Source organism: Lutra lutra, chromosome 6, assembly GCF_902655055.1.
Source record: "Lutra lutra chromosome 6, mLutLut1.2, whole genome shotgun sequence".
Taxonomy (NCBI): domain Eukaryota; kingdom Metazoa; phylum Chordata; class Mammalia; order Carnivora; family Mustelidae; genus Lutra; species Lutra lutra.
The window spans coordinates 22,848,014-22,872,887 of record NC_062283.1 but is presented as its reverse complement, the minus strand read 5'-3'; the positions used below and the strand labels follow the sequence as shown (position 1 = coordinate 22,872,887).

The following is a 24,874-nucleotide window of genomic DNA, read 5'->3' as shown; positions in this document are numbered from 1 at the left end:
GTTAACTAATCTTATTATGAAAAACATTTCACAATTATATCAAATCATTACATTGTACATGTTATATGTCAATTATAGCTCAATAAAACTAGGGGAAAATAATATTTCTATATACCAGCAATAAACAAAAGGAAAATGATTTTTTTAATTTAATTTTATTTTTTCAGTGTTCCAAGATTCATTGTTTATGCACCACACCCAGTGCTCCATGCAGTACGTTTCCTCCTTAATACCAACCACCAGGCTCACCCCACCCCCCAAGGAAAATGATTTTTTAAACATCACAATTTACAATACAAAAGCATTAAATACCTATGGATAAAGACATGGAACTGGAAACTATAAGACATAGCAGAAAGAAATAAAAAGAAGACTTAAGTAAATAAGTGGAGAGATACACCTATTTGTGAATAAGAAGACTGAAGAGTGATAAAATGTCAGTCGTTCTAAAGTGATCTGTAGAGTCAAGACAGGCATTTTTTTGTAGAAATTGATATGGTGATTCTAAAATTCTAAAATTTATAAGGAAACTCAAAGAACCTAGAACAGTACAATTTGGAAAAAAAAATTAAAAGTTAGAGAATTTACACTACCTAAGTCTAAATCTTACTAAATAGCCACAGTAATCAGATAATTTGATATAGTTTAATGGAACAGATTAGGGAGCCTAGAAATAAACTCATGTATAAAAATGAACAAAATCAACTAGGTAATATGATACTAAGAGGACAGTGTTTTCGAACAAAGGGTGCTGGAACAACTAGATATCCATATAGTCCTACCTCAAACCACAGACAAATGTTAATTCATATACCTAAATGTAAACACTAAAACTATAAATCTTCTAAGAGAAAATATATGCTATCCTGGGATAAGCAAAGATCTCATACACAAGACACAATAAGCATGAACCTAAAAGAAAAAATTAGTAAGTGGAACTTTATCAAAATTAAACCTATCTTTTTTTCCAAAGACATTGTTAAGAAAATAAAGCAAGCCACAGACTAGGAGAAAATATTTGCAATATGTATGTCTGAGAAAAAAAAAACCTGTATCCAGAATATATAAAGAACTCCTGTAATTCAATAACATAATTATAAACAACCTATTTTTTAAATGGGGGAAATAATTGAACACTTTAGAAAAAGAAGGTACACAAAATTTTGTAAGCATATGAAAGGATTCTCCACACATTATTCATCACAGAAAGGTAAATTAAACTTACATGAGACATCACAACACACCCATTAAATTGGTTAAAATTAAAGACTGACAACACCAAGCATAGAAAAGCACATGGAACAACTGGAATGCACATATTTTTCATGGGCATGTAAAATGGTATGGCCATTTTGGAGAACAATTTGGCAGTTTCTCATGGAGTTAGACATATACTTAGCATATAACATATCAATTTCACTCCTATACACTTACCCAAAGGAAAAAAAAAACATATGTCCACATAAAGTGATATTCACCTGTATTCATAGCAGCCTTATCCAGAATTGTCCCAATTTTCCTTCAGTCGGTGAATAGAAAGCAAACTCTGGTACACTCATACCGTAGAACTCTACAAAATAATAAAAAGGGATGAATTACTCATATATACACCAACATGGATAAATCTCACAAACATTATACTGAACAAAACAGGCCAGATCCAAAAGATAATATATTGTATGATTTCACTTATATGAAATTCTAGAAAAGATAAAACTATAGTGATCAGTGGTCACCAGGGTCCAGGATATGGAGCTATGACTGTAGAGGGGTTCCAGGAGCTTTCTCAGGTGATGGCAATATTCTGTCTCATAATTGTGGTAGTGATTACATGACTATCTTCAAAACCAAGTTTTGTCAACCTTGGTGCTACTGATATTTTGGGCAATGTAGTTTTTTGTTGTCAAGGGCTGTTCTGTGCATTTTTGCATGTTTAGCAGCAACCCTGGGTTCTTATCTTGCTAGATGTCAGTAGCCTCTCCCCACTCCCAAGCTGAAACAACCAACAACGTCTTCAGACATTGCAGAGAATATCCTGGGGGGTAACATTTCCTCTGGAAACCACTAATCAAAATTTATAAAATAGTAGATTTAAAATTACCAATTTCTGTTGTATATAAGTTATACCTCAATAAAGCTTATTAAAAATATGTTGGAGACAGGTTGGGACTACATGCCTCACACCCAGGAGATGCAATTTCAATTTTAAATGTTTTATATATCCTTCAAGATAATCATTTGAGAAGCTCTATATTTACTCAAGTAATTTTTCTACAGATTTTTAAAAATATTGTTCTATTTATTATCTAATATTCAGCATTGCTACTGAAAAATCATATGCAGTCTTAATCCCTGATTCTTTATGAACTTTTTCATCTCTCTGTGCTATGTTTTGTGGGCTTTTCAAATTGGACAATTGTATTCTTCAGTTCTAGAAAATTTTAATGTAGTATTAGTATTTTAAATTTTCCTCCTGTCCTAGGGGTTTTTTCCCCCAGAACTCCAGAAGGATGTTGGACTTCTCAACCACAGTCTTTGATTTTCTCATCTTCTCTCAGCTATCCATCCTCTTCTCCTTTTATTACTTTCTAAGAGATTCTCTTTATCTTTCAAGTCTTACTGGACTTGAAATTTTATTTCAGCTTCCATATTTTTAATTTCAAAGAGTTCTTTCTTGTTCTAAGATTGCTCCTTTTCTCCAAGGACATTACTAAAATTCTACTTTTTTTCTTCTGACTCGTGCAGGTGTGTCTCCTCCAGAGACAATGCCAGCTTCAGTCTCTCATATTAGAAATTGTCCTCAAATGTGTGGTGATCCTTAGGTGTTGGCCCATATTTAACTGGAAATATGAAAGTCATAAGATTGAATGTCCACTCTATACTCATGAGCAGAACTTGCTGACTGTAGTCTTCAGGAAATGATCAAGCAGTAGAAAGCTAACTTTTCTTTGGGGAAGATATCGATGTCTGAACGTGTTTTCTCTGGGAACTTAAAGTTCCTCCAAGGATGAATTTTCCATCCTTAAGTAAAAGGAACATCTCTGGTTTCCAGTGTTCTAGGCAAAGGCCAAGGGAAGCAGGCTGGTGGGAGTTCTGATCATCACTTTTCAGATATCCACTTAATGTTCCTGTTTTAAGCTTGATTCTCATCCTTGGCTTCCACTGGGTCTGTGTCCCTGAGTCTGAATCCAGATTTTAATGAAAAAGATTGTTCCTCTGAAACAGAATTATAGGAATAAGATTGTCACCTGGTGAGCAGGATGGGGATAGGTGTCATGGGAAGTGTCGTCAAACTCCAATTACAGATGAATCATTCTATCTGCCCCCACCTTTATCTCTGTCTTCTATGGAGAAGAAATTTGTGTCAAAGTGGAATAAATCAGATCAACAGTTGCTGCACTTTGGGAAAAACTCTATAAGGCAAGTCATGAGTTGAATGAAATGTAAAATTTTGTGAAATAAAGGAAAAGCTAAGGATTAATAAAAATCAAGTGGAGCCAAGTAAGAAAAGGCCAAAGCTATATACCCCAAAGATGTAGAGCAGAGATCCTTAGAAGGCCAACTTGCCTGAAATAAAGTGTGTGAATCAGAAAAAAGGAAATATTTGACATACAGAACGTGGCTTAATGAAATTTGTGTCAAGAGTCTATCAGTCTCAACTATAGGCAGGATCTTTCCACTAAAGTAGTCCCATGAACTGGAGAAGACATGCACTTACAGGTACTTTATGAGCCTCTGGGATGAAAGGGGGTGCTTTCATGAACATGTCTGTGGGAGAAGGTGACTTTCCTAGTAGCAAATGTATAAAATGGATAGAGAACTACTGGGGTTCTGCTCCTGCCCCAAACTCTGGTTCCTTTGTCCTCAGGAGTAAAATCAGACTTTGCGGAGATTAATGTGGGTGATGAGCTTAAAAATTGAAGTAGATATTAAACTCTCAGTTGTTTGCCCTCATCCCTCTTCTTCCAATCCCCTAGGGTTGAGGAATTACATTTTAAAGATTTTTTTTTTTATTTGACAGAGAGAGATCACAAGCAGGCAGAGAGGCAGGCAGAGAGAGAGGAGGAAGCAGGCTCCCCGCCGAGCAGAGAGCCCGATGCGGGACTCGATCCCAGGACTCCGAGATCATGACCCGAGCCAAAGGCAGCGGCTCAACCCCCTGAGCCACCCAGGCGCCCTGAGGAATTACATTTTAAAGAGATCCTCTTCTAATGGTGCTTCCTGATGAAAAGCAAAACTAAAGTCCTAACTTTAGGAGTTATTTTTCAGGGTAAGGTTCTCTGCACCCCAGGGTTTATTCACTTCTTCCTCCTGAGCTCATTGGAACTGAAACAAGCTAGACTCTGGTACACTCCTTTGAAGAAACACTGAAACCCTCTGAGGAGACCAGCTCAGAGGCCAAATAGACAAGATAGTTGAAAAACACTACCTCTTCAAAAGAAAAACAACATACAGGACTTAAGAGTCCACCAGCATATTAACACACAAAGCAAGAATTTAAAACCAACCTACTATGCATACTTTATTAAAAATAGAAAATATTAGCGATGTGGAAGGAGTGAAAACATCAATGTATAAATAATACATACAAAAATACAATATTTGAAATTAAGAACCATCTCGATAGCATAAGGAACAAAATAGAAATAGCCAAGGAAAAAATTAACAGTTTGAAAGATCAGACTGATCAATTCTCCCAGAAGGAAGAAGAAAAACCAAAGAAACAGAAAATGTAGAGAAAAGTGAGCTGATATGAAGGTCAGAAGTAAAAATAACTAGTAACATATAAATAAAAAAGTCCCAGAAAGAAAATATAATAAAATGGACAGGAGAAATAATTTCAAAAAATAGCAGACTAAATTTCCCTGAATTTAAAAAAAAAAACCAAAAACCTCAGATTTAAAAAAAAAAAACTCACACTTAGATATGTTAAGACATTTGAGAATTCTAAAAAGATTATTTTTAAATGTTTCCAGAGGAAAAAAGCAGATTTAGTCTGAAATCATATTTTCCAACAGCAACAGTGGATGCAATAACTCAATAGAATTATATTTTTTAAGTATTGCAGAAAAGAACATTAAAACCTAAAATTTTGTAACCAACTAAACTGCCATCCAAATATATAGGCCTGGTTTTTAAAAAACTTCTCAGGCACTTGGGGCACCTGGGTGGCTCAGTTGCTTAAGCGTCTGCCTTAGGTTCAGGTCATGATCCCAAGGTCCTGGTATCAAGCCCTGAATCAGGCTCCCGGATCAGCAGGGAGCCTTCTCCCCCCCCACACTCTACCCTCCCACCCCAGCTCATGCACACACGCTCTCTCTCGCTCTCTCTCGCTCTCTCAATTAAACAAATAAAATCTTTTTAAAAATATTTTCAGTCACACAAGCCCTCAGTTGCTTTACCACAAAGACTGCATTAAAAATAGTTGTATATAGGGGCGCCTGGGTGGCTCAGTGGGTTAAGCCGCTGCCTTCGGCTCAGGTCATGATCTCAGGGTCCTGGGATCGAGTCCCACATCGGGCTCTCTGCTCAGCAGGGAGCCTGCTTCCTCCTCTCTCTCTCTGCCTGCCTCTCTGCCTGCTTGTGATCTCTCTCTGTCAAATAAATAAATAAAATCTTTAAAAAAAATAGTTTTATATAAAATACTTTAAAAAGAAGTAAGACAAATATAGGAGATGATGCAAGAGATATATAAAGCATAGGGGAAACAAATAACTTGGAAGAGATGTGTTATCTAAAAAAAAATACTTAAGGCTAAAGAAAAAGATAAAAATATCTATAATAGCCCAGACTAAAAGTATAGATAATGACTATATATGATAGAGGTCAGCAGAAGTTAAGGAGAGACAAAGGATGAAAGTTTATGTCTTATTGACAGGGATATTGACATAAATTTTTTTCAAATGCAAGAACATATCTTAATATATTTTGAAAACTTGAGACAAAGAAAATATAAACAGATCCAATTATATCAATAATAAAAATAAACATATTTGGACAAAACTCACCACTCAAATGACTAATAAATTGAATTTTTATATACAGGTATAAGCTATTTATAAGACACATTCATTAAGAACAAGGGCATCCAAGAGTTGAAGGCAAAAAAAAAAAAATGGGAAATGGCATGTTAGGCAAATAAACCAAAAGACATGTATCATGTTAGTATCATTTCAACTAAACACTAAGACCACAAGCATTAGAGGATTCACAGGGCTGCCACAAAATAATAAAGGTTTTAATTCACCAAGAAAAGAGCCACTTTAAGTAAGTACACATAAAACAGCCTCATATATATTTGGTAAAATTATATAAATTACAATAAATTTATCATGGCTTTTTCAGTTACTGGTAGATCAAGTTGACCAAAAAAATCAAAAAGGATACAGAAAATATGAAATACTCAATTACAAGTTATTATTCATTGAAATAATATCTCATTTAAAGTTCTTCCAAGTAATAGGGAGTCTACATCTTTCTCAAGCACACACAGAATATATGTAGAAATGTAATCATGTACTTGGCCATTAAAAAGTCTCAATAAATTTCAAACATAGGTATAAAATACACTGGGAACTCTGACCACAATGAAATTAAATTATAAATTAAAAACAGTATTGTTATATAATTCATGGACAAAAGGGTTTGAAATATCAAAGTGAAAACTTTTTAAGTATATAAAACTGAATGACAATAAAAACACCATATATTGAGACTTCTGGAATGCAGCCAATATGTACTTTGAAACAAAATTATAGCTAAATACTCTTGTCAAATGGAAGAAAAATCTCAAAATTAGTGAGCTAAGTGTTATTCTTATGAAGTTTGCGGTGAGGAAAAACACAACAACATCCAACTCAAATTAGAAAAAAAATCAGAATATAAAAATGAAAGCAAAAATCAACAGAATAAAAACAAAAATACAATAGAGAGGAGCTAAGAATTGGCTCTTCACTAAAACAAACAATATAGATAAATTTCTTGAGATTTATCAAGATAAAAGTTACAATAAGCAATATTATGAATGAAAGGGAGAACAACTACACACAAAGTATACATAATAAATAGGAAGACATTTTGATGAAAATGACATGCCAACAATTTCAAAAACTTTGACAAGTTCCAACAAAAATATAACTTACTAAAACTGATTCAAGAAAAAAGTTTTGAATGTGGTATAATTATTAAAGAAATTGGCATACTGGCTAAAATTATTCCACACACATGCGCACACACACACACAGTACCTGGCCCTGAGGGATTTACAGGTGAAGAACTTTCAAGGAACAAATGATGGCAAGTCTATACAAGTTATCCCAGACCATAGAAAAAGAAAGAACACTTCCAAAGCCCTCTTACAAGGGCTGATGTTGGAGGAAAATGAGCAGTGAACAAAAGGAAGAGAAACCCCTGTTCTCACAGAACTGACATTCTAGGGTAGCTGTGGGAGGGGTGCACAGTAATTAAGTCCGATATGTAGTATATTAGACAAAGAGTATATTAGATATAGAGACAAAGAAAGCAAGAGAGACAAACAAATGGGGAAGAGGTGGCACCATTTTACACAGAGGCCTCCCCCATGAGGAAGAGCTGAAGGAGGTGGAGAAAGTGATCATGGCTGACTGGGGAAAGGTCAGGGCAGTCTGAGGGCACAGCTGTGACTGTTGCCTTTAAGGAACAAATGGGACACAGTGTGGCTTGGATTGGGTGGCCAACAGGGAGGACAGCATAAAATGAGGGGCCAGGCCTAGACTTTGACTTGGTACACAGTGAGAGAGAGAGAGAGAGAGAGAGGCAGGGGGAGAAAAAGATGGAGAAGTTCAGCTACAGCCCTCTTAGAAGAATGGGCCTCCCCTCCGCCGCCCCACCATCTGCGGTGATGCAAGCCCCCAGTGGCAGTTTGAGGGGACACAGAAACAGCATTTCTCAGATGGGCACAATGCGGAAGAAGCAAGAAGCCAACTTTTAGACAGTAACGCAGACACTGTGCATGTAGCCACGACGGGAATACATTGTGATAGCAGCTGTTTTAATGTTGCCTAAGAAAGTAGATCTATTGCCCTCAGTGAGACTGGCAGCATAGGGATGTAGGCTAACCTATAGATGGAAAAAACTGAAGCTCATGGTAGAGTACAGCTGGTCTTTGGTTTGCAATATGTGGGGGAAAAAACTCTGGTTGGCTCAGAAGGTTAAGCATCTGCCTTCAGCTCAGGTCATGATCCCAGGGTCCTAGGATCAAGCCCCTCACTGGACTCCTTGCTCAGCAGAGAGTCTGTTTGTCCCTCTGCCTGCCACTCCCCCTGCTTGTGCTCTCTCTTTCTCTGACAAATAAATAAATAGAATCTTTAAAAAAAAGGAAAAATTGAAGCTCACAGGAGTAAAGCCCGAGTCACAGAGCTGGTGACAGGGCTGGGATTAAGTCCAGACCTTCGGACCCGTGGCCCAGGGCTGTGCCCACTCTGCCGTGCCTCCCGGCTCAGAGTCTGTGGGATACACCACTCAGGATACACCTTATTTCTACCCATAGGTCCTTATTCTCTGTTACTTTTTTTCTTCTTGCAATTTGTGTTCATGCGTCCCTTGTCTTAGGGTTACTTCTGTGAGCAGCCTGAGTTCACCTTGAAGCTATAATTTCATTGACAACAAAAACAGCTTTCCTCTATGCATCTCTTTCAACTCTCCGAACATAGTTCTGTTCAAAATACTGTCTTCAGCAAATGGGGAAGTGCAAACTCCGCTACCCTCCTTCCCGTCTCTAACACAAAAGGAGCTGCAGCCACCGATAACCGTGGTATTTGAGTCAGTCTGTGAGACCCGTTGTCTCTCGTTGCTGTGGGCCCGGCCCAGGCGTCCTGCTGTCCTGCCCATGCCTCCCTAGAGCTCTGGGGCCTGCTGTGTCCTGGGAGGACTTTATAAATAGCCCTTCGGAAGAACGGGCTCTCAGATTAAGCTCCTGCCAACTGCCTTCTGGTAGCCTTATTTTATTTTTTAAACATGCAACAGCCACCTTGTACTGACCCCATCTACAAAAAAGAAAAAAAACAAAAAAACTGTGGGGAGCTCACAGCCCTGTCCCCCACCCGCCTGCCCTCCTGGGCATGCCCCATAGTTACTCAGTTGAAAGCCAGTTGAAAGGCCTCAAGATCCTTCTGGGAAGGCACAGGTGTGATGCTGAAGCAAAAAAAAACCTTCAATAAGAGACCCTTGCAGGGCTGGGGTGGGAGAGGTGCCCCCAGCCCCCCTCGGTTTGGCATTTCCCTCCTTCTTCCAGCAGCTGAGTCTCCAACAGGTAGAATCTGATCTCCTCCCTACCCCATACCCCAAACCTGCTCTTAAAAAGGGGAGAGGACATGCTTTCCACAGTAAGAACAATGCCCACATTATACTAATATTCACATTTGTATACCACTGTACGACTTACACATGGAGCCTTCCAGCAGCCACGTGGGACAAGCCAGGTGCTAATAAGTCTTCCTCCCAAGCTCTGGCCGGGCCTCTACCAGGTCTTGTGATGGGCAGTCCCCCACTTGCTCAAGGAGCCCAAGCCGTCCGCAGGGAGCTTTCCTGCCCGACAGTTCCTTATACAAAGCTGAATCCCATTTCCACTGACCTCAACTGGACCCCCACCAGAGGCTTCTGGCTGGACTCTCACTGAGACTTAGAAGCTCCCCAGCCCTGCCATGGCAGCCTCCAGACATCATAGCAGGACCAGGGGCATCCCTGGGTACCCCCAGACTAAGCCACCTGGTTTCTGTCACACCACAAAGTTTGGAGCTTTGCACCAGTTTCTCTCTCCTCTCTCATTGTCCATTTGTACAGACTGAGCTCCCCTTCCAATTACGTATAACCTGAGCTCGCGGCCGATAGATGTCTCCTGCCTGGCACAGAGCTCATCCTCATCCTTGGTTTACCTGCAGGGGCCTCTCATCGGCCCCATGAGGTGGGAGCTACTCATCTTCCCATATGACAGCTGAGGGCGCGGAAGCTCTGAATAATACCAGGCCATCTGACCGCAGAGCCCACGTGTCCTGCACCTGGACGGCTGAGTGTGTGGCACCCGGAAAGCACTGAGCCCATGAAAAGCTGGGGCTGGGGCTGGCAAGAGCCCGAAGTAACAGCCGCAGCAGATGCAAAGGATGAACCCGCACTCTAAGTTCATAATTGGTTGAGGCCATCAAAAAGAAAAATAAAGGGAGTGCCATTTACGATGGATGAAGGAATGTTTTGGATTCCAACTGGGTCAGACAGGTTGGGGGAGGAGAGGCACTTGAGAAAGAAAAAACAGAAAGAGCAAAGGCATACAGGGTGTGTCTCGGGAACACCAGCTCTTTGGGGGGAGGGGTTTAAAAAAGGCAGGAAAAGGAAAAACTAGGAGATTAGGGTGGATGGAGAGTCCTTTATCAGATCCCCATGGCAGTCCTGCTGGCCTGGGGCTCCCCAGCATGCCAGAGTCATGGGTTCTAGATCTCTTGCAGGCAGGGGCAGGGGGAGCTGTTTCCACGTTGGCTCATCCATCCTTTCTCACTACTCACTTGCAGTACAGTTCATGGGGAAAGATCAGGCTCTGGCAGTCTGGAGAGGTATCTCCCGCTCCCCAGACAGCCCACTCCCCTTGACAAACAAGCCCAGTGTCAGCTCAGCCCACGGCCCTAGGCACCCTCTCACCCTTTTCTTTCATTCCCTCTCACCTCAGCTCAGATTAATGCCAATAAAATCTTAGCAATGACCGGAACAGATACACATAAGCATTTTCACTATATAAAGGAATGTCCTCCTTATATGAACATTCCTGATTGAGGGTCAAATACAAACAACAAACAGACTTGAAGCCAGCTATCCCTGGTTGACTTGTTGACAAAATAATTCACAGACCGTCCTCAGGCTTTCAGCCGCAAGGCTATAAACAAGCTTGCAGTCTCTGAATGAACCGTAACAGACACCAAATAAAACCATTCATCTTTAAATATCATCTCAGAACCCAGGAGTGCCTTCTAAAGAGCTCAGATTCAGGGGTGCCTGGGTGGCTCAGTCGGTTAAGCGGCTGCCTTTGGCTCAGGCCATGATACCAGGGTCCTGGGATCAAGTTGTGCATCAGGCTCCTTGCTCAGCCGGGAGCCTGCCTCTGCCTGCCACTCTACCTACTTGTTCTCTCTTTCTCTGACAAAACATAAATAAAATCTTTAAAAAATAAATAAATAAAGAGCTCAGATTCAAATGGTCATGTGCTATCACAAAATGCTGACCATAAAACACCACATTTCTGCTTTATTTGATTTTTGTACTTTTCTGATGAGGTGTCTGGGCATTTCAGTTTGGCTGAGAGAGTCTTGGGATGCCAGTAATTATGTTGGGTCAACCAGTGCCCCAGGAAACATCTCAAGCCAACTGTGCTACAATTTGAAAAGTCCCTCTAAGTTCCCCTCCCTTGCTTTGTATGTTGGCAAGTGATGACACGGATTCAGTCCCACTGCAGACCGACCGGGTTCATTGAGTTTCCATCATGTCTCCAGGATTCTACTCCAGAACATTCCTGAAGAATGCCACTATCTAATATTCCACCCAATTGATCCTGGAACATATCCTGCAATTTCTCAGACCACGCATCCTGATTTGGGATGTCAGAACCTAGAGTTACTCTAAGTACAGAGTGAGAAAAGAGTACTATGAGTTCACCCTCCCCTGCATGAGTTCGCATCTGTGGAAGGACCAAGGAATTTCTATAACTGTTAGCACCATAGCACAAACAGCAGAAAAAGAGTGACAGGGTCTGGGACAAACAAATTACAAAAGGAGGAGATAATTGTAGCTCAGAGAAAGGCTCCGTGGAAAAAACAGCATATCCCTGCAGCTCGGAGCAGAAGTAGGATATCAAGAGGTAGGAAGGAGTTAGGAGAAAGAGTGTTCTTGCTCACAAGGGAAAATGGAACGTGTGTGATGTGTGGGACAGTAAGTCACGCCCCCCTCTGCCTTGAATAAGGGTCAGACTCCAAGAAGACAGGACTGGAAAAGTGGGATGGTCTGATTTTGCAAGCTCTAGAATGCCATGACCACAGAGGCTGGTTAAGTTTTTCCTTTCCTCCTGTGACTCAGCTGGCCTGCATTCCCCAGCCTCTCTCAAAGTTAAGTCCCTCCATGTGACTCAATTCTGGCCAACAGGATGTAACAGAAGTGATGTAATGGACTCCGCTTCCAGGCCTGGCCAGAGTCCCACCTCCTGAGGCCACAGCTGGGCCTCCATCCAGGGGCTTCTGCTCTGTCTGCCGGTTTGGACGTCAGCACCCATGGCAAGCTTGGAGCCATGAGTGGAGACGGCCTCACCCTTGATTGGTTGTGTGATACAGAGCACAATACTACCTCCCACACCACACTTGCTTCCAAGGGGCCTTTTCCTGAGTGAGAGGGAAACTCATATGGTGTGGGGCCCCTGAGACTTCAGGGCCCATTTCTGAGCCCTGAAGTCAGCAATTCTCCACAAAAATTCCACGCTCCTCCTAAGGCCCCCAAGAGCTAGGCTTTCGGATGGTGAGCCCTGTTGCAGGGAGGAAGCCAGTATGGACCCTCGTGGGGGCCTTGCTCAGAGACCACCAGAGTCCGGCTGATAAGAGACCAGATGTGAGCTTAGGCAGCCATGTGGGAGGAGGGAACCCGGGGGCTGTTTCTCATCATCCACTCACTTCTTCCTACTTCACTTTTACGCCCCTGGTTATTTCTCAAAGGTCACCACTGACCTCTTCATCCTTAATCCAGGATTCCTCATTAGCAGCGTCAGTCTGTGGCATGTGACACTTTGAACCACTGCCCCCTTTCTTGGCCTGTCTTACCTCTCTGCCTCCCTGGCTCTTCCCATGTTTGAACACTCCGTCTCTCTCCGTCAACTCTCCCACCTCTATCAGACCCACAAGGTAAGTCATCCTAAAGCTTCTGGCATAGAGCCTGTACTTCTCTCTTCTAGATGCATGGAATCCCTGGGGATCTCATTCACCATCTGGCCTCTACCTTCCTGCTCACGACCCCTAGGGCTACCTCACTCGTCCGGACTTCTCTTCTGAACTCCAGATCAAAGTGTTCAGTTTGCCGTGTGAACAGCACCACACAGATGTCCTCCAGGCACCTCAAGTGTGACCTCTTCAAAACAGAATTCATTCTCATGTCACCACCTCTCACGACCCTCTGTCCTCCAAGTGAATCTGCGTCTTCTCCGTCTCTGGTTGTGGGGGACCAGCGGTGAGTGGTTCAGGGGCAGGAGTGACACAAAGAGCTTGAAGATCTTGCCAAAATCAAGAAGTGACATCCAAGTTCTAAGAGCTCTACCTTGAATCCCAATCCCTTTGGAAAACTGATCTAACACTAATTTCAGTTTCACAGGCTGTCATCCCAATGTCTTGATTTCCACAAAAGCACCTCTCTCCAAATCACATGGCAAGGTGTCCACTCCGCTCACGTTTCAAAGCAGGTGGCCCTTTCTTATCATCTCCCCACTTACCTTGGGTTTCGATTCCTTCTTAGTCAAGTTGCTTTTCACTTTTCCAATCTGAAGACATTTCCTTTTCAGAGAGTAGAAGCCAAAGACCATTTGGCCAATCCTGCTCATTCTCGCTCATCAAAGGGCATCACGGTATTTCCACCAGGTTGTAAGCCTATCCCTTCCTCGAACTTCCTGCTCAGAAGAAAGCTTTCAAGCCTTTTAATTCTCTTCATATTTTCACAAGTTTTAGTTCAATCCATGCTCTACCTGAATTAGTCTGGACTCTTTGGGTGACAAGTGGCAGAAATCCAAGCTAAGGAGGGATTTAGCGGTTCAGGGGACCAAGCCACAGGCAGAAGGCAAGCAGGGATGGAGAGGCTTTGAGGACGGCCCCCAGGCCACGTCAGGGCCACATCAGGGCCTCAGAGCCCATTGGGCTCACCCTTTCTGCTCTGGTCAGTTTCTCTGGTGTGCAGACTTCTTCCAGCCAAACCAGCTCCTCTGTGGAGTAGATTCTTGTCAACAGCAGCTCTGACTCATCCATGACAGCTCTTTAACCAGAAAGTAAGGGCCTTTCTCTGGGTTCTTGAAAAAGCCCAGGGAAAATTCTGGTTAGCTCAGCTTGACTCAACCTGATTATACTTCTTGGAACAGTAACTGTGAACAAATTGCTGAAATAATTTACCCACCCTGGGTCACGTACCCATTTCTAGCGTCAAGGAAATAGAGTCTGCTGCCTGACAAGAGGGAGACGGGGTGCTGGGCAGACAAAATTAATAGATGTATGCTCTGTTAACTTCCTTATAAACATATTTCCTTCAATGCATGGGCCTTTCCTGACCTCTAGATCCAATATGGTAAACAGTTGCGAGTCACCGGGTGGTCTGTCATGAATGCAGAGCAGAGAAATGAATCTTCTCCAGGCACTATGAAGAGGAAAATATGACAGAGTTCTAGTCCAGGAACTCTGCAGGGGACAGTCATCTGCAGTGATCACTTCTGGCCGTAATTGTCTGCATTTCCATGATCTTAATTCAAGGCACACTGCCCTTTGGCACCACCTCACCTCCTTTTCTGCACTGCTCCCCGCTGACCCTTGCTCTAACTACCAACGTCTAGGCTGCCACAGTGTAGCCCAAAGTGTCCCTTTCCCAGTCTCCTAAATTCCCAGTGATGACACCTTAACTAGGAACATCCTTCCCCAAAGTCAACTGTCCAGAAGACTAAAACCTTATGGAATTAATTAATATCAGCTAGATGCTCGGGAGGAAAACAAACTGACAAGGAATTCACCTCCAAGCATGAATGACAAGTGCCCTCTGACAGCATCATCAACCCTACTGAATTTCTAATGGGTAGAAGATCTCTATGGCCTGCATTGCATCCCACCAAAAATCCATAGGCTGAAGTCCTAACCCCCTCAGAATATGCTTCAGAACATATGTGACCATATGTGGAGACAGGGTCTTTAAAGAGGTAATTAAGTTAAAATGAAGTGGGGGCCCTAATCCGACATGACTCGTGTCCTTGTAAAAAAGAAAGGATCAGGGGACACACACACACACACACACACACACACAAGGCAGACCATGCAAGGACACAGGGAGAAGCTGAGGAGAAAGACCAGAGAGGCTCTGCTGACATCTTGACCTTGGACTTCCAGCCTCGAGAACTAGGAGGGCTAAATATCTGTTGTTTCAACAGCCCCCACTTTCCTACCCCTCCCCCCTCCATCTGTGGTACCTTGTTCTGGTCACCCTCACAGACTAATGCCTTTTCTCTTCCCACAGGCCTAGAGAAATGGCAAGCTGCCTCCTCTCTTCAGAAAGGCTGCAATTTCCCCTTCTGGCAAATCATTCCTGAAATGGATCAGGGGACCCCACTCATACTTTCAAACACACACGGAAAAACAGGATGTACATACCAGAAATATTTCACTTCCTTCTCTCTCTCGGCAGAACCTTTATAAGGTAGAACTGAGATGATCCTTTCCCAAAACGATGAATAAAGTTGTACTAAAAATACACAATCCAGGAATTGAGGACTTGGCTTGTACGAGTACGAGTACGACGTGGTTTGCGGGGGCTTTGGGATGGCCTGGGACGGGACATGCGTCCCAGAACCAGGGTGCACACACCCCAGGTGGACGTCTGAATAGAAACCACATGGAGAGCACTAGTGGAGGTTTGCAGTGACCAGAATACCAAGTAGGCTGCATTTAACTACCAGACCAAAGGCACTCATCTCTGTCCATAGGGAAATAGACGTTTCCAGCTTAAAGTTTGTAACACTCGTAATCATTTTGGTGAGATTTTCCCCAGACGGTCCCTGGGAGCCATCAGCGCAGATGTTTCCTGCATGCTGAAGGCACGGATATGGAATCTTTAAACTCGTCCAGTGACGAGGCAGCCTGAGTCGGCCGGAGGAAGAGCGAAGTCGGCCACTGCCAGCCAGGCGAGGACGGGGCCAGGCAGCCAGACTCTCCGTGGACAGAACCAGCTGTCCATTTAACACAAGGGTTGCTTCTTTTTTCTTTCTAAAGAAAACACTGATAAACAATGGAAAAGACACCAAGGGTCTGGCCAAAACAAAATCCTCACCCGACAGGCCTGGGGACAAGCTTGGGAAGTCAGGTGGTAAGGCAGAATGCTGAGAGGGGCCTTCCAGAGCCCTCCCGTGTTGCAGTGGGGGACAGGTCCTGGGAAGTGGAGTGACTTGGGTTAGCTCACACGGCTACAAAGAGAAAGACTTATTCAAACCCAGACTTGAGCATATTTTCGCTACCTCACACTTTCAGTTCTCTGCTTACTCTTGTCTTCCGGAATCCCCCTGAGCACCCTTTGCCCAAACATATGTCCCGTGGGTGCCCTCTGACTGCCTCTGCCTGCACCCCAGCAACCTCAGGGGCTTGCCTTCCCACACCCACCCCCTGCTGGAATTTTCCTTCCTTCCCTAACCTCCCCTATCTGAATCACTCTCTCTCAGCTTTGCTCCCTCTCAGTCACGCTCTGTCCCTGGACACTTTCACAGCTTCCTAGCTCCCTGTGTTCTGGGCTGCACTGGCTCTACCTTATGCATGGATGCCTTCCAGAACATTCTCTCTGCTACAGCACCTCTGCAGCAAGCATGTTACCCTTTACAGGTGAGGCAATGGAGCACGGTATCACGAGGCAGGCCTTTGGGACCAAAAGATCTGGTTCAGGTCCTGGCTCCGTCAAGCTCTGGCTGTAGGGTCTTGGGCAACCTCTTTACATTGTGAAACCTCCAATATTACATAAAGAACATCATAATTATCCTTACTGTTAATGTATAACCTACTTGGAATCAAACCCTTAGATTCCTGTTCCGACTCTGTCTCTTATTAGCTCTGTAACTTCAAGTCAGGCTCCTGAACCATCTTGGCCGGTTGCCTTTCTGTACAACGGGGATGACAATGATAAAATCTACCTGATGATTATTCCATACATGAACTTAAAACAATGTCTGGCATACAGGAAACACCTTAGAAAAGTTTGGTGTCACCATTTACAAACGATAAAGTATCCTGCAAGAGTTACTTATATAATATTAAAATATCAATTGCTCTCCAGCATATCATAAGGGAAGGGTCTCTTTTGGTAGCAAAGAAACTTAACCCCAAGCATCCACGATAAAAGGACACCTGGAGACTCATGCCATGGCAAAGTCCAGAGGTAGCTATGGTGTTAGGCTTTGTAAAAATCTTGCCTAGAATGGAAGGAGGTGGGGAGGGTTGCAGAAAGAGGCAGGTCCAGCTCTGTGTTAAAGTTATCAGACAGAGGCTTGGTTCCTGCCTAAGTTTACATCCAAAGAGCTCAATTCAGAGCAAGAATATGAGATAGTCCAAGTTAGCAGATATGGCCTCTGCTGTTTCGATCACATGCAAAGGACATGCAGTATCTGGCACTCTCGTGTTTTTTTCACCTATGTGCTTTCTGTGTCCAGTCTTATTGGGAGGGCTGTCAGAGGCCCGCCCCATCATACATGAACTTTTTGCAGAGAGGCACACGCTGATGCCCAGAAGTCCTCACACCATGTGTAGGGAATCACAAGGCCCTCAAGACGGGAAGAGTGGCCTGGGATAAAAAAAAGGGAGAAAAGACCAGGAGAGACCATCAAGGGTGGCAGGGAGAGTCCAAGGGCTACTTGGGGGTCTGGTCACCGTGTCCACTGGAGACACCAAAAAGAAGAGATGCTAAACTCCCAGGGACTTTGGGTCCCTCCAGAGCCCCTGGCAAGTCCATCTATTTCCAGTCTAACTGAGATGTTTATTTCAATTTCTGGAAAATTGCATCCTCTCTACCCTAATCCACCCACCCTTCACACCTCACCTTAATGTGTGCCGTGTTTACAGGATGTTAACCCAAGAACAGCCTTGGGGTCCAGAGGACGCATTTCATTTGCTGGTGAATTAATTCATCCGTGTGCTCCATGTAACAAATGTAAGCCTCTTTCCAAGCAAAGGCATTGCATGCTCTGAAGTTATTTTTGCCTGAGCAAGATCATGTGGGCCCAGAGCTAGGCATCTGACCGTGGAGTGACTGGGGACAGCTGCTCCTGACTTCAGGGTCAGATAAGGAGATAACGTGATGCAGGGGAAAGTGCGGGACCTTTCAAATCAGTTGCTACTCTTCCACTGACAGGAGGATGACCTTGGACAGGGCTCTAGGCCACCTGAGCCTCAGTTTCTTTATCTATGAAATGGGGATAATTGTGTCTGCCCAGTCTACAGAGATGACACCCAAAAAAACACATCATGAAGCCTAGATCTGTAAAAGGTGTTTTCTGTTCAAGATCCTGAGCCAGTGATTCTGCCTCTCCCACTTGACCCACTTCCCTGCCCACCTCCCCTATGACTTCACAGCCAGGGAGGCCACTCCTCTTCCTTCAGAAACAATAATGAAAATCATAGCAGACAACACTGCTAAGTGTGAGGCGGTTTTACACGTATTCTCTCATTAAATCCTTGCTAAAGCTCTACGCTATCTTTTACCATTCCCATTTTACAGATGTGAGAACTGGAGCCCAGAGAGTCCAAGCAAGTTGTCCAGTGTCGCACAGCCAGGATGTGGTGATTCTTTATGAGAACCCCCATGGCAGGAAAGGTGCCCCACAGCATCCCTGGGGAGCTTCTGGGCTTTCTGCCTGAAGCAGTCAGCAAAAGCATGGCAGGCTCATTTCCCTGATGAAAGGACTAGGAGTAGGTTGCACTCAAGTCGAACTACCTGTCCTGGGGAGCCGTGCAGGTAACTGCACCAAGGCCACAGTGCACCCCACTCCACAGCCCCTGCTTCCGTTTTTTCTCTCACAACGAATACAGAATTTGAGATGCCACCACCACATGCTGAGTGGGTTTGGGGGGGGGGGTACAACCATGGGCTCAGGGGCAGAAAAGCAACACAGACAGGCCTCATCTGAGCACTCTGGTTTCCCTGCCCCCCTTCTCCCAAATATTCCTAAATAAATGACTAATGGCAAAGCTTAAGGACGGGGACTTGGTTTAAGGGCAGTGGATTTGCTGAAACACCACAGTGGGAGGAGGCAAAGGTTTCTGAAGGTGGAAAAAAATGAGAGGAGTGGAAAAGAGCAGATTCTGCGACTGATGGAAAGAGTATCTGACTGACGGAACAGGGGAGGGGGTGGCAGCGTCAGGAGCGTCCCATCCGCAGAGAATTCCACCTTCAGTCTCCTGTTCTCTTGCCTTTTCTGATTCCAAAAGGTGGTTTTCTCTTTTACAGAGCATTTCCTCCAACTTGTGCCAAAGGATATAAAACACCCTCCCAGCCTTCCCTTCTTGCTCAGCACATGTGCCTGGGCAGAGAAGCTGTGTATAAATGTGCCAGTGCGGAGGGCATCGTATAAATCCTAGGAGCACTGTAGCCTAAGCAGTTGTGCTTTCCATTACTAAAACAAAGTTAGGAGATGAGAAACTAGTATCCAGGGTATAGGACCTCTGTATCTTTAGCAGCGAATTCAAACCTCAGCGCCCAGATTGAATTTTAATAGTATCAGATTAGCATAAAGGACATTTCCCCCCTGTCTGTGGTAAGTAATTGACCCAATTCTCCCAGGTACATTTTTTTTAAATGCAGAACCCATTTGTGTTCATTCAGGGCGATGCAAAATCATGGGACTATTTCATCTAGTAATTCACCGAGTCTCTTCACTGGGCTCCTGCAAACTCAACGTTGATACAATATGCCCTTTGCAGTGGGAGTTCCCAGATTGGCCAAGTTCTCCCTTCACCTCTGCAGCACAGAAACATTCTGCAGAAACCCCTCCGAGAGCCTCTCAGGGGTCAGCAGGTGTAGACCAGGTGCAGGTTCAAACTTTGACCATCAGCTCATTCGTGCATTTTGATAAGGAAAACCCGGGGCAGATTTTCCAGCTTGTCTTACCTTGAGATTTCTGAAATGGAAAACTCCCAAGAAAGAAAGGAGAAAGCAAACAGAGCTGAGGAAGAGAAACCATGAAGAGCAGTTGTGACTCAGCTTGCTTTGTTGGTTTTGTTTTTTTTTTTATAGCATTGCTCCACCTCCCAGGGGCTTTCCTGCGCTTTGTCACGGCAGCCTTCTGAGGTCAGAAGGACGATAGACCCCTATGTCACTGATGACCCAGCCAGGTGAAGTGCCTTCCCACTTGGCCAGACTGGTGTCCATGGGTTCAACCCGGCTTCAGTGCCTGTGCCCTGTGGTGCACTGCAGGGACATGGGTGTAATGACAAGAAAAAGACCGAGTCTGGCCCTTAGCACCCACCCCGGTGGAATTGAGAACCTTCGGCTTCTTCTCAGCCTGAGAGCTCAACGGCTCAACTGTTCCCCAAGCATCACACAAGCTAGAAGGGGTCCCACATCCAGCATAAGGGCCATCTTGCAGTGGACAGCAGGAGGCCTGTGGCTACCCAGGCGTATCATTCAGTCGCCTTCAAATGGTTGTCGGAGGCCTTCTGTCACTAAAGCTCCTTGGATGGTCCGTTTAAAGTTCTTTTCAGTTTTTGCAAGATAAAAAGTAAGTTGCATTGATCTGGACCCTCCAAAAAGCAGTGGCCAAGATGGAACTAAATACGCAAGGGTTTCATGAGGGGAAATGCCTGGGTCAAGAGAAAGAGGAAGGGGTCCGAGGAAGACATGGGGTCTGCCTTCATGCGCCCAGTACCCGCCGTCACTGAAGGGAGCAGCCCATGGGCGGTGTGGCCTCAGCACAAACCCAGCACAGGGCTTGGTGCCACAGCTGGGGCCTTGGTCACAAACGCTCCCCTACTGCCCAGAGTAGGGGATCGGCTGAGCTCATTCTAGAAGCCACCATGAGGCGGGTGACAGTTTCCAGTATAGAGAATGACCTCTTGCCCCTGTCCTATCAGTTCAGAAAGGCAGCTAGTGACCAGGTTTTTCAGAAAGAAAGTGTAGAGAGGGCTCAGTGTCGGGGTTGCCCTCCACATCAACATCCTGAGCAAGAACCAGGGTAGATGCCCAAACAGTGCGAAACAAATGCTCACTGGTTCTCGGGAGCCCAGGGCCCACCCCCACATATCCACAACCCAGACTGCACCTCGGTTACCACAGTATCCTCAGAGAGAGGACATTCCTATCTATCCCATACCTGGCCTCAATGAATGATACTAAAGGAGGGAAATGCAGAGCAAGGTCCCCAGACACCAAAGGTCAAAAATCAAACGCTGACTTCATCTGGGGCACTAACTGTTGTAGCTTGGGAATCAATGACCTTTGACAAAAGACTCTGAGATGTGGCCTCCAGTGGAACCCTGAGCCAGCCTCCTCCCGTGGGGCGTGTGTGAAGCCATCTTTGGCCCTCACTTCCCCACAACCACGTGCCTGCTGGCCAACTCCATCTCCCCATGGACCTGTGGCTCCAGCAGGCCCGGCTGGGCGGCACCAAGGGAGGCAGTGAGGGTGCAAAATTTAAGGAGGCCAGCAGAGTGGTGTGACTGCAGGGCAGCCACCGAGCATGAGGGCCCCTCAAACGTTCTGCCCCGGGGGGGCCTCTCTTGCCTCCCCAGACACAGCGGTCACGCTGGTGTACTTGGCAGCCCCTGGAGCCACTCCTTCCAGTCTACCCCACTGGCCTGAAGCCCCCCTACCGATTTTAGGGAGTCAAGATGGCGGAGAAGTAGCAGGCTGAGACTACTTCAGGTAGCAGAAGATCAGCTAGATAGCTTATCTAAAGATTGCAAACACCTACAAATCCAACGGGAGATCGAAGAGAAGAAGAACAGCAATTCTAGAAACAGAAAATCAACCACTTTCTGCAAGGTAGGACTGGCAGAGAAGTGAATCCAAAGCGACGGGAAGATAGACCGCAGGGGGAGGGCCAGCTCCCGGCAAGCAGCGGAGCAACGGAGCACAAAATCGGGACTTTTAAAAGTCTGTTCCACTGAGGGACATCACTCCAGAGGCTTAACCGGGGTGAAGCCCACGCGGGGTCAGCGTGGCCTCAGTTCACGCAGGGTCACAGGAGGATCGGGGTGTCTGAGTGTCGCAGAGCTTACCGGTATTAGAACAGGGAAGCCGGCTACAGAGACAGAGCCGAGGAGTGAGCTCTGAGCTCGGGGTTACCTTGAACCGGTCGCAGGCTCCGTCAGCTCGGAGGGCAGCCAGAGGCCAGGGTGACGGAAGTAATTGGGCGCTGTTCTCTGAGGGCGCACTGAGGAGCAGGGCCCCGGGCTCTTGGTTCCTCCAGGCCAGAGACTGGGCGGCCGCATCTTCATTCCCGTCCTCCGGAACTCTACGGAAAGTGCTCAGGGAAGAAAAGCTCCCGAAAGCAAACCCGAGCGGATTACTCAGACCGGCCCCTGGTAAGGGCGGTGCAACTCCGCCTGGGGCAAAGAGGCTTGAGAATCACTACAACAGGCCCCTCCCCCAGAAGATCAACAAGAAACCCAGCCAGGACCAAGTTCACCTACCAAGGAGTGCAGTTTCAATACCAAGGAGAGCAGCGGAATTCCAGAGGAGGAGAAAGCAAAGCCGGAGCTCATGGCTTTGTCCCCGTGATTCTTTAGTCTTGCAGTTAATTTTTTTTTCTTTTTCAATTTTTTTCCTCTTCTTCTGCTAAATTTTTTAAACTTTTACCCTTTTCCTTTTTAACGTTTTTTATCTAATTTAATATATTTTTTCCTTTTTATATTTTTTTCTTTATTCATTTTCTTCTTTTAATTGTTACATTTTTTTTTCTTTCTGAAACTCTTTTTATCCCCTTTATCCCCCCTCACGATTTGGGATCTCTTCTGATTTGGCTAAAGCATATTTTCCTGGGGTTGTTGCCATCCTTCTAATATTTTACTTGCTCCTTCATATACTCTTATCTGGACAAAATGACACAGTGGAAAAATTCACCACAAAAAAAAAGAACAAGAGGCAGTACCAAAGGCTAGGGACCTAATCAATACAGACATTGGTAATATGTCAGATCTAGAGTTCAGAATGATGATTCTCAAGGTTCTAGCCGGGCTCGAAAAAGGCATGGAAGATATTAGAGAAACCCTCTCAGGAGATATAAAAGCCCTTTCTGGAGAAATAAAAGAACTAAAATCTAACCAAGTTGAAATAAAAAAAGCTATTAATGAGGTGCAATCAAAAATAGAGGCTCTCACTGCTAGGATAAATGAAGCAGAAGAAAGAATTAGCGATATAGAAGACCAAATGACAGAGAATAAAGAAGCTGAGAAAAAGAGGGACAAACAGCTACTGGACCACAAGGGGAGAATTCGAGATAAGTGACACCATAAGACAAAACAACATTAGAATAATTGGAATTCCAGAAGAAGAGGAAACAGAGAGGGGAGCAGAAGGTATATTGGAGAGAATTATTGGAGAGAATTTCCCCAATATGGCAAAGGGAACAAGCATCAAAATCCAGGAGGTTCAGAGAACCCCCCTCAAGATCAATAAGAATAGGTCCACACCCTGTCACCTAATAGTAAAATTGACAAGTCTTAGTGACAAAGAGAAAATCCTGAAAGCAGCCCGGGAAAAGAAGTCTGTAACGTACAATGGTAAAAATATTAGATTGGCAGCAGACTTATCCACAGAGACCTGGCAGGCAAGAAAGAGCTGGCATGATATATTCAGAGCACTGAACGAGAAAAACATGCAGCCAAGAATACTATATCCAGCTAGGCTATCATTGAAAATAGAAGGAGAGATTAAAAGCTTCCAGGACAAACAAAAACTGAAAGAATTTGCAAATACCAAACCAGCTCTACAGGAAATATTGAAAGGGGTCCTCTAGGCAAAGAGAGACCCTAAAAGTAGTAGATCAGAAAGAAACAGAGACAATATACAATAACAGTCACCTTACAGGCAATACAATGGCACTAAGTTCATATCTCTCAATACTTACCCTGAATGTTAATGGGCTAAATGCCCCAATCAAAAGACACAGGGTATCAGAATGAATAAAAAAACAAAACCCATCTATATGTTGCCTACAAGAAACTCATCTTAAACCCGAAGACACCTCCAGGTTTAAAGTGAGGGGGTGGAAAATAATTTACCATGCTAATGGACATCAGAAGAAAGCAGGAGTGGCAATCCTTATATCAGATCAATTAGATTTTAAGCCAAAGACTATAATAAGAGATGAGGAAGGACACTATATCATACTCAAAGGAACTGTCCAACAAGAAGATCTAACAATTTTAAATATCTATGCCCCTAACATGGGAGCAGCCAACTATATAAACCAATTAATAACAAAATCAAAGAAACACATCGACAAGAATACAATAATAGTAGGGGACTTTAACACTCCCCCTCACTGAAATGGACAGATCATCCAAGCAAAAGATCAACAAGGAAATCAAGGCCTTAAATGACACACTGGACCAGATGGACATCACAGATATATTCAGAACATTTCATCCCAAAGCAACAGAATACACATTCTTCTCTAGTGCACATGGAACATTCTCCAGAATAGATCACATTCTTGGTCCTAAATCAGGTCTCAACCGGTATCAAAAGATTGGGATCATTCCCTGCATATTTTCAGACCACAATGCTCTGAAGCTAGAACTCAATCACAAGAGGAAATTTGGAAAGAACCCAAATACATGGAGACTAAACAGCATCCTTCTAAAGAATGAATGGGTCAACCAGGAAATTAAAGAAGAATTGAAAAAATTCATGGGAACAAATGATAATGAAAACACAACAGTTCAAAATCTGTGGGACACAACAAAGGCAGTCCTGAGAGGAAAATATATAGCAGTACAAGCCTTTCTCAAGAAACAAGAAAGGTCTCAGGTACACAACCTAACCCTACACCTAAAGGAGCTGGAGAAAGAACAAGAAAGAAACCCTAAACCCAGCAGGAGAAGAGAAATCATAAAGATCAGAGCAGAAATCAATGAAATAGAAACCAAAAAAACAATAG

General features: G+C 44.2%; 1 long non-coding RNA gene across 2 annotated transcripts in view; it reads right to left on the bottom strand.

Annotated features, from left to right (window-relative positions):
• Window positions 1-17,947, bottom strand: part of LOC125102822 (uncharacterized) — a 68,207-nt gene extending 50,260 nt beyond the window's left edge. For both annotated transcript variants that reach the window (XR_007128204.1, XR_007128203.1), the window contains exons 1-2: window positions 17,815-17,947; window positions 1,479-1,570 (exon numbers count right to left, since the gene is read on the bottom strand). This is a non-coding gene — a long non-coding RNA (uncharacterized LOC125102822). The remainder of the gene's footprint in view (window positions 1-1,478; window positions 1,571-17,814) is intronic.
• Window positions 17,948-24,874: the final 6,927 nt, after the last annotated feature.